At 36.7% G+C, this 10060-nt stretch overlaps 1 pseudogene; it reads right to left on the minus strand.

The window, feature by feature from the left end:
- Window positions 1-7089: 7089 nt before the first annotated feature.
- Window positions 7090-9803, minus strand: LOC130998864 (potassium transporter 5-like; annotated as a pseudogene).
- Window positions 9804-10060: the final 257 nt, after the last annotated feature.

The following is a 10060-nucleotide window of genomic DNA, read 5'->3' on the forward strand; positions in this document are numbered from 1 at the left end:
TATTTAGGAAATATGACAAAGCTCCGCTCGACACCCCATCATCACTCATCACTGCTCAACCTGCACATTTAGAATTACATGCAGGGCTGAGTACAAAGTACTCAGTAGACATATGCCGAAAATCATATACATACATAATAAATGTAAATTGTCATGCCATTTCAATAGTATAACCAAGGGTTTTTACTTAAAAAGGCCCTAAGCATACTAAATTCATTTGTGATTCTAAAGTTCGTCTGATCAGACTAAGTTCTTTTGTAATCTATCATATCTGAATCTGTATGCCGGAGAGGTGGCCACCTCTCACGGTCACTTGACCGGCCAACCCGCTAGATGACTCACGGTCACTGGTGTACACTAGCCAAGGCAGGATAGCTATCAACTGCTCAAGACCCGAATTCGATTACATGATAACTGGCAAAGCCATATCAGATAGATATCATACTGAAATTAAAACATTTTATGGCAAGACAATACTTGAAATAACTTAAACTCAAAGATTTTGTCATGAAATAACTTGCTTGAATGTAACATTTTAAGCTCATTTGATATATACGAAAGTAATGCCTACCTGATTGCAGTGTTTTGCTACTTAAGACAATGATTCTCTTTCCTTAGCGCGATAGGTTACTCAGGCGCTTTTGTTTATTTGAACCTTTGATAACACGAAACATGTGTTCGAGTGAATAATAGAAAAGATAACAACAAATGCAGTGAATCACTATTCACTCATTTCTCTAACTACCCATATTTCCTTAAACGACTGTATCTAACTCATATACAATCGTTCTTCTTTTATCGAAATACTTCATGTACCTTTGAGGATGTAGGAAAGCCCATTTTATATTATTCCTTTATTTATCCATTATAAATAAAGAATAATTTATAAAATATTTTCCTTTTCCCCATTTAATAATGCCAATCAATATATATATATATTGCTACTATTAAAAGAACTAATAAGTCATTAATAAATTCTAAATATTAATTCCTGATGAAAATTTCATTGTGAGATTTTAGGAACATTTGTAAAAATATTTTAAAATAATAATAGGAGTTAACTATAAAAGAAATTTTCGAGAAGATCTAATAATTTTAATATTTTAACCATTTAATTAATAAATCTTTAATATTTCATTTATCAACTATTCCATCTAATATAATTTTACCAACAAGTTCTCATGAAATCTTTCTCAAAATATTTATATATCTCAATAGCTCATTTATAAACTAAAAGTGATATTTTATCAACAATAAAACTTTAAAATCCTTAATAGGAATTATTTTGAATCATTTCCATCTCAACAAAACTGTATATATTCAACTTCAACTAATAAACTGCTTTTACTCCGAACTCGTATGGAGTCCAATTTTATATCAATAGAAACCTCTTTGAGTCTAGTTTAATTTAAAAAAAAGTATGTTGAAAAACTCCAAGTAGTTTAAGAGATATAGCGATTTTCCCATCGCCTACCAGATTCGGCAGTTTCTGCCAACTGAAAGTCCAGATTTTTGAAAAATAGCAAACGTTACCTGAATGAGCTCAAATTTTATATGTAGATAGCTAACACATATATCTTCATAGAATAAAACTTTGAGAGCTAAATATCAACATATGGTTACTGAAATAATTAACCTAATCATCTGCCTCACGACAGTTTTAGCAGATACGGGCAGTAGACTTCTCGAATTTTAAAAGGGTAGTAAACGAAGTTCAAATGATATGAAACTTTGTACGAATATTTACCACACTCCCATCTATACCCCAGAAATTTCTCATAATATAATAGAAACGGAAAGGCATCGAAATAAGGGCGTCAACTTACCCTTGTCCAAGTGAGCACTAATGGAAGTTGTTCGCCGGGGTTTTTTTTCTGGTCTTCGTTCCGCGATGGGGTTTAGCCGCGAAGGTCTACGACTTAGTTTTCCTCGTGCGAGATAGATCAGGCTACACAACGGTGGTTTCTCGATCCTTTTCCGTCGTAAGGATAGTGAGAAACGAAGGCCGTAAGTTGGCCGGTGGCTAAGTCGGGAATTCGACGTTGGCCTCCGAAGGATATTGTGGCCTTTGGTCGGGAAAATATAGAGAAGGTTTCGGCCTTTCGATTGTTGGGTTTGGTAGCCTAAAGATGGAGGAACGAGTACACGTTCTCGGTTCAGAGCCTAGTGGCCGGTCGACGAAGAAATGGTCCGGCGAAGGGAGCTCACTTGAGCTCTTGCAAGTAAAAAAAAACAATCTCCTAAACTCTCTCTTGCCTCACACCTCTCGCTGCATTCTTCCTTCTGCAGAACTCTCCTCAATTTATAGAGGAGTTTCTGCAGACAACAGAATCAAAATGGTGGAAATTTTTGGTACCTGGAGTTGCAACTTTTGAAGATTTGATCGTTGAAATTTACATCCTTTGACAATTGTGATCTTGCCGTGAAATTTCTTTCTCGGCGTGCTGAAGCTTTTGAAAATTGTGGATATTGGCGTGATTTTCTTCTCCTACAGGAGACTTTGGGGTGTGATGGAGTTCAGATATACTACAGGAAGAAATCTGCAATCTTTACAATCTCCTTCTGCAGTAATGGTGTATTGGAGGGGAAGATGAATAGTATAGGGAATAGTGTAGGGAATAGTGTAGGGAATAGTGTAGGAAATAATGTAGGAATTGATGTGTTGGATGAAAAATCGAGACATACGTGTAGTGCCGTGATCTAGTTTCTCCTAGTTCCTGTAATAATTCTCCAATTCTCGTTTAATAAATACTCGTCGTATTTATATAAATTAAATCCTCAATCTTGAGATTTAATACGTGAAAGTCGGAATTAATTCGCGACTTAATACCTTAACTCATATAATGCGAAATAATAAAATTATTATGCATATGATCTCAAGTTATAATTCTAGCAATTTGATTTAAATAACACGATTTATAAAATCGGTTATAAATCTAAATTTTCTAATAATATTGATTAAATCAATAAACTGGTAAAACAAAGTCTCAAACGTATAGTTAAACCAATAAATTTAATTATTGGTTTCATTCATGACTGAATATTAAATCGCAGCTCTGTATCTCTTATACAGACTTTTGCTGAAATAATATTATCTGAACAAAATAATCACCATAAATAATTAAAAGAATTTTATAACTAATGCACATATTTAATCTAATATGTATTTAAAAGAGCGGGGCATCACAATTATAGATATCTATGTTGTTAACAATGATGAAATACGATCCTTTCTTGTTTGATTATTCCCCTTTCTACCCCGCTTCTAATCTCCCTCCATTAGCCACGATTTCCCGGCTTAATTACCCTTAATTAGGACCGGTCGTGACAAAAGCATATGAATAATGACTCAGAATCATGAATAACATCTATTTTTAGGGAGAAAAAATCCAACACATACATTATCAAAAGTCAAACGGAAAGCTTTGAATGAATTGTGTTTAAGTGATGAATCCCCTTCCCCTTAAGTGATGAGTAATGCTACTACTACTGACAACATAAGTAGGACACTTGAAATTGAGATAGCTCTCTCTCGCTATCTTTTTTTATCCTTTTCAAATAAAAAAATAATATAATATGAAGTATAAATTTATCATTTAAAATAGGGATCACATTTTCTATCTTATTTAATTTGAATAATAAAATATTTATTAAATCCTTAAGATGGTATAAAATTCTTTGCCCGAAAAATTATGCCATATCTAGCTACTCGAATTTTTTTTATCATGATAAAATAAACGAGGTATAAGATAATATCTGAAAGCAAACAAACCTTAAGAAAAAAATGAAAGTACCAGACTCTAGCTAATTGAAATCAACCAATTAAACCATAATCTAATCTAATAAAGTTGTAAAGCTGAACCAGCATTCCCAATTTGAGCAGTTTGTGATGAGGAATATCATAGAGCCTATCGTCAGTCTGCCTGAAGTTCTTCTTCATGAAATTATACGCCACAATCCTCTTGAAAACCCCAGTGCGTGCCGCCCCTTTCCTGGAAGAACACTTACATTATCTCCTCTGACGATCGACGTCGTCCCTTTCTCGTTGGTGTTGTATCGCACAACGCAACGGAACACTCGGAGCTCCTTAGGTTGTACATAATAGGAATTTGAAGGAGACGAGGACATGGGCAGGATGTTGGAGTAGAAGAAGGTCCTTAAAATAATGATACACCCTAATTGGATTGAATAAACCCTAATTCATAATTACAAAATTAAACTAAAGCATATAAAATTGAAATTGGAGAAAAAATAAACATAAAAAATTAAAATGATATATATATTGAATCTTAAATGCTGGTGCGGGCGATTCAAGCAAAGTGACGCCGGCGCGTTGGTATGAAAATGGTGGCTAGTAATTTGGAGGCCATTTTCTGAACAAGGCTATAGAAAATTAAGGGTACGGTGATACTTGACAAGTTTTCACAGGACACTTTGACAAGTCATAAAATGTTCAATAATTGTAATTAAAAGCAATAGTTTGTTCATGGAAACTGCAAGTGGATGTTCACTAGAAAACCTAATTCTCTGGCCATCAAATAATCAATTATTGACGTTTCATAAATATAAGCTGATTAACTGAGTTGTTATAAGCTAAGTCATTTCCCTGACCTCTAACATTTGTCGGAGTTTTAATGGGACTTCCTTCTGCAACAATAAGAGTATTTGTGCCCTCTAAAAATAGATATTTGGACCAAGAGTCTCGACGCAAACCACCAAATTCACTTAATTCCCATTTGTGTATAAATCCTACACATTATTTTTTTTTTATTTTTTTTTTTTTTCATTTTTCTCTTCAATTTTAATTTGTTCTGAATTGCTTTCACTTTACTATATATGTTAACTAGTACATTCGCCCGTGCGATGCACGGCGAACATAGTTTTGCATCAAAATAAAACGATGTAGCGTGTATATCGGTTAAGCGATTAGAGGTTAATGTCTAAAACCGAAGGTCTTGGGTTCGAGCCCCTGTGGCGCAGCCTTTAAATTTCTTTATTTAATTATGTTAATTTATCAAAAATAAATAAATTAAATGATGTATCAAATAAATAAAAAATAAATATTATATATAGTTAGAATATAAGTAAATGTAAATTATTTTTTCTTAAAAAATAAAATAATCTACATCAATTACTCAGTAAAGATCCTTAATTTTATTTTATAATTTTGAAAAGTATCATTTTTAATTTTCCATCTATTTGATGGAAACTTTATTTTCTTCCTTAAAATTATAGAATAAACACATCATTCAAATTAAAAGAAACGAAGAAACAATAAAAAAAGAATTTTCACATCACAATATATAGTTTTAAAACATAAGCTAATCATGCATAAAATTAATTTTTTCTAAGTTAGCTCATTACCTATGTCATCTTATTAGAAAAGCTTCAATTGATAAGTAAGAAAATAAATTATATTATTAGAATTTATTAGAATACTAATAAAAGAGTTGAATAATTATTTGATACCAAATCAAAGATCTTGCATTCATCTTTAATTTAGAATATATATAGAATATTTTTTATAAATAAAATTTGATTTTTTTAAAAAAATCATCAAAATATGAAAAACAGAATACGAGAGAGAGAGAGAGAATAGAAAATTGAAGAATGTGTATGATGAAAGAGAGGAGAGAGGAGAGAGAAAATATATGGGATATGGAATTTGTTGAATTTGATAAATACCATTTGATTGATTCTTTAATTACAATTTTGCCACAAACTGTGTTTTCATATAATAAATAGATTAGATTAATTAGATTAATTGTATCACTAATGCCATGTCTCCATATTTATTCCATAATAAAAAACAAATAGTTTGGTTTTACAAATATACACAACCCAACCTACATATCTGTAGATTAGGCGTTACACGTGAGCCCCGTCACAATGAAACTTCCATCCAACTCTTCGATCCGCTCACAGACAGATCCTATTTCACTCATGTTTCATTATTAAATTTATTATTACCTCAGTTCCAATAATAAAAACACACTTTTTTTGGACACGAAAATTAAGGAGAGTTAGATAATTAGATAATAAAGTGTCGTGGCCCACTTGATTAGTGTATTTAATTAAATGTGTTTAGTGGACCACTTTCTTTTATGTTTATTTTTGAATTTAAATTCAAACGGAAAAACTCCTTCTCTGACGCACTGCCGGAAGACTCCTCGGCTTCCTGCATGTCTCCTCCACTCATCTCAAACAGAAAAATAGGACAACAGAGGCAACAAATTGAATGGTTCGAAATCCGCCGAATCGGGGATGAATTCGTCATTCAAATAGGCTGACCATCTCAATTTATCACTCATGGCAACAAATACTTAGTGTTCCAGAGGAGGGCGACAGAGATTTAGGGAGAGAAGAGGAGAGCGGCAGAGATCTAGGGTTTCAGAGGAGGACGACGCAGGAGGAGGGGAGGGTTAGGAGGGAAGGCCTCAGGTGGAATGGGTAAAATAATTAAGGTTAGGGTATTTATACTTAGATTAGGTGTGTGATTAATTAAAAGATCATTAAACTTTAATTTGAGCTAAAAATAGAAATGTGTCTGCAATATTGAGATAACCCAATAAGGAAAGTGTGTCTTAAATAATGGGACGGAGGGAGTAATAAATAAGAAGTATTTATCATAAAACAAGTAATTAATGTTATATATATATATATATATATATATGAAATTTAATTAATATTATCTATTACTAAAAATTGATCAAGCTTACAAAAATTATACACCTTATTTATAAAATAATAAACCCTTAATAATTAATTAGTACTTTAAAAATTTAAAATTAAATGTTGAATTATAAACCCTATTCAAATATAAAACACGATCCTTGTCAATATAGCGAAGAGAGTTTGAGATAAGTGTGAGGACAATAATCCTAAGGACCATGTTTAAGAGTGATCCGGGGACGATAACCTTGCATGTAATCAACTGTTTGTATGTCACGAAAGTGGGTATAGACTAGCTTTGAGATTGTCTTAGGAAAATTTATCTTGACTTATTGAATTAAATTTGTTGGATTATCTGAATCTGTTAAAACTTTTGTCTTGAGATATATTGGAAATTAAAGAAAAAACACAATGGTATAAAAAGTAGGACATCTGAAATTTGGATATATAGCGAGGATTTCAAGTTATTTGTAACTAGGTCCAAGCCACACAAATTAAAATGATAATCTGAAACCTCTAGATAGCTAATTGAAATCAAGTAATTAATTAAACCATAATCCATTGCAATCTAGTAAAGTAGTTCTAAAGCTCAACCACCATTCCCACTTTGAGCATTTTCTGATGAGGAATATCATAGTACCTATCGTCGGTCTGCCTCAAGTTCTTCTGCATGAAATTATACGCATAATTCACAACGATCCTCTTGAAAATCCCAGCACCCTTGACCGCGACGACGTCTTCTTCCCCGAGGAGGTGCACCACCCCGCTTCGCCACGCCTCGTCAACGTCCCTGACGCCGCTAGCGTTTCTTTCCTGGATGAACTCCTTGAGCTTGTGGTACAACATCTCCTCCAACGACGTCGTGCCTTCCTCGTTGGTGTTGTCCTTGTAGCCGAAGCGCACGACGCAGCGGAAGACTCGGAGGTCCTGAGGTGGTACCTCCCGAAGAGGAACCTCTCATCCAGAGGGACCTTATTGATGGGCAGGAATTTGAAGGAGACGAAGACGAGGACGGAGTGGATGGCGGGCAGGTTGTTGACGTAGTGGTTGAAGATGGGCGGGATGCCGTGGACGAGGTCGGAGTAGAAGTAAGCTAGGCCCTTGAGGCGGTGGGAGTTGGTGGTGCCTTGGATGATCTCTTTGAGGTCCTCCGGGGCGATTTTGTTGTCGAGCTCGTAGTAATACTTCTTTCTATACACGTGGTTCCACACGTACATGACGGCCATGAGCGCGAGGGCGAAGGTGAGGGGGAGGTAGCCTCCCTGGGTGAACTTGGAGAGCACCGAGCTGAGGTAGAATAGCTCAATCGATAGGAAGAGCAAGGCGTAGCAGGTGACGAGCATGAAGTTTGTCTTCCAGATGAGGATCATGATGAGGATGAGGAACAAGGATGTGAGAGTCATGACGAACACCACCACGATGCCGTAGGCGTTGCCCATGTCAGCAGAAGTCCTGAAGCCTAGGGTGAGGAGAACACAGGCAACCATGAGGAGGTAGTTCATCTCCGGGATGTACACCTGGCCTGGGTGCTTGGTGCTCGTGTGGACCACCTTCACACGTGGGAAGCACCCCAGGGAGAGGGACTGCTGGATGATGGAGAAGGTCCCTGAGATGAGGGCTTGGCTGGCTATGATCGCCGCCAGCACCGCCACCACAAACTGCGGCCAGTAGAGTTTCTCAGGGATGGACGCGAAGAAGACGTCCGACACTAAGTCGTTGTGCTCGCGGAGAAACGAGACCTGCCCCAAATACGCACATATGATGGAGGGGTACACCACACCGCACATGCTCATCTGTATGGCTCTCACGGAGAAGTGGCCCACATCAGCAAATAAGGCCTCGCATCCTGTTATGCACAGGACCACCCCTCCTAAGGAAAGCCACGCCTCCTTTTTGTTCCTTCTGAAGTAGTCTATTATATACTTGGGGTTCAGCGCTCTGATCACCCAAGGGTCGTAAACGATGAAGTTGTATAGCCCTATTCCCGGCAATCAAACCAAACCAAATCAATAGCACAGGAGCAAAAGCAGTAACCAACTTTGTCAGTTCCATATTTTTGAAACATGAACAGGAATATGAGGATGCCAACTGATACCCACACGATCACATCTGTCCCAAAACCAACCAAATCTATTTATTCATGGACGATTGAAATTAAAATCAAATGTTTTTTGTTAGTGGCGTACCATCTGTGATATGGGACGTCGCTTTCTTCAGACCAGATACTGCAGATGTTACTATTGGAAAATCATGATGAAAGAAAGGAAAATTAATAAAATATACGTGGATTATAAAATTTCGGGGGGAAAAAAAAGGTATATACGTACCTGAGATACATGGAGTGATAATACCATCTCCGATAACCATTGAAGTACCAAGCATAGTGGAAAATAACAAAACGTACTTAGCAAACAAGCTATTCTCTAATGTTGTTTTAACATTAGAAGCTCTTTTCGAACGACGAGCATTAGCCGGTTCATAAGCGGAGACATCACGATCTTCTGATTCTTGATTCGGAATAAATCCAACTTTAGCATATCGACATATTAGCGAATACATAGCAAATGTCCCACCTGAAAATTTAATTCAAGAAAACGCATAAGTTGGATTTCTTTAGAGCTAATGATAAATTAAATAATATACCTTCGCCATTGTCGTTGGCTCTCAACACGATGAAGACGTACTTAATCAAAGCGATTAGGGTTATGGTGTAGAAGATCAAGGAGAGAGCTCCAAGCAGATCGTCGTTGTGGTTGATTCCGGCTGGGAATATGGCCGGCAACGCGTACAACGGCGACGTCCCGATGTCTCCGTACACTATTCCGATCGCTTGGAAAGTTAGCAGCATCACCGTCTTCCACCCCTCACCATCCTAACACCAAAAACTGTGTGTCGTGAGTGTTTATGTTAATGTATGCATGGGTGGAGAGAGGTGGGAAAACCTTGGAACCGCCGCCATCGCCGCCGCCGGCGAGGTGGTGGAGGGGGCTGTTGCGGACTCTGCCGGACTCGATGTCGAGGGAGTCGAAGCGGCGAAGATCCTTTTGCGACGATGATTTCTTTGCATTATCGGGCTGCGGCTGCGGATCAGTAGCAACAGTCATGTTTGGAGGTGGATATGATGGAGTTAATTTGGGGTGTGGAGTGGCGAGTTCTTACTTATAGTTAAATAGTGGAGAGATATAAGCAGGGATTAACAGTTATTATGGTTGGAGGAGAGCAAACTTTGGAACCGGTTGGCGGAGAAGACTCACAATATATACTCTCTCTCTCTCTCTCACACACACAGAATGCGTGTGCCGTGTTAGAATTTGGAGATGAAAAGAATTCAAACATAATACATGGAAAACATGTATGATGCGTTTCTAGGAATTTTGGTAGATGAGAA

The sequence above is a fragment of the Salvia miltiorrhiza genome, chromosome 1, assembly GCF_028751815.1.
Source record: "Salvia miltiorrhiza cultivar Shanhuang (shh) chromosome 1, IMPLAD_Smil_shh, whole genome shotgun sequence".
NCBI classification, from domain to species: Eukaryota; Viridiplantae; Streptophyta; class Magnoliopsida; order Lamiales; family Lamiaceae; genus Salvia; species Salvia miltiorrhiza.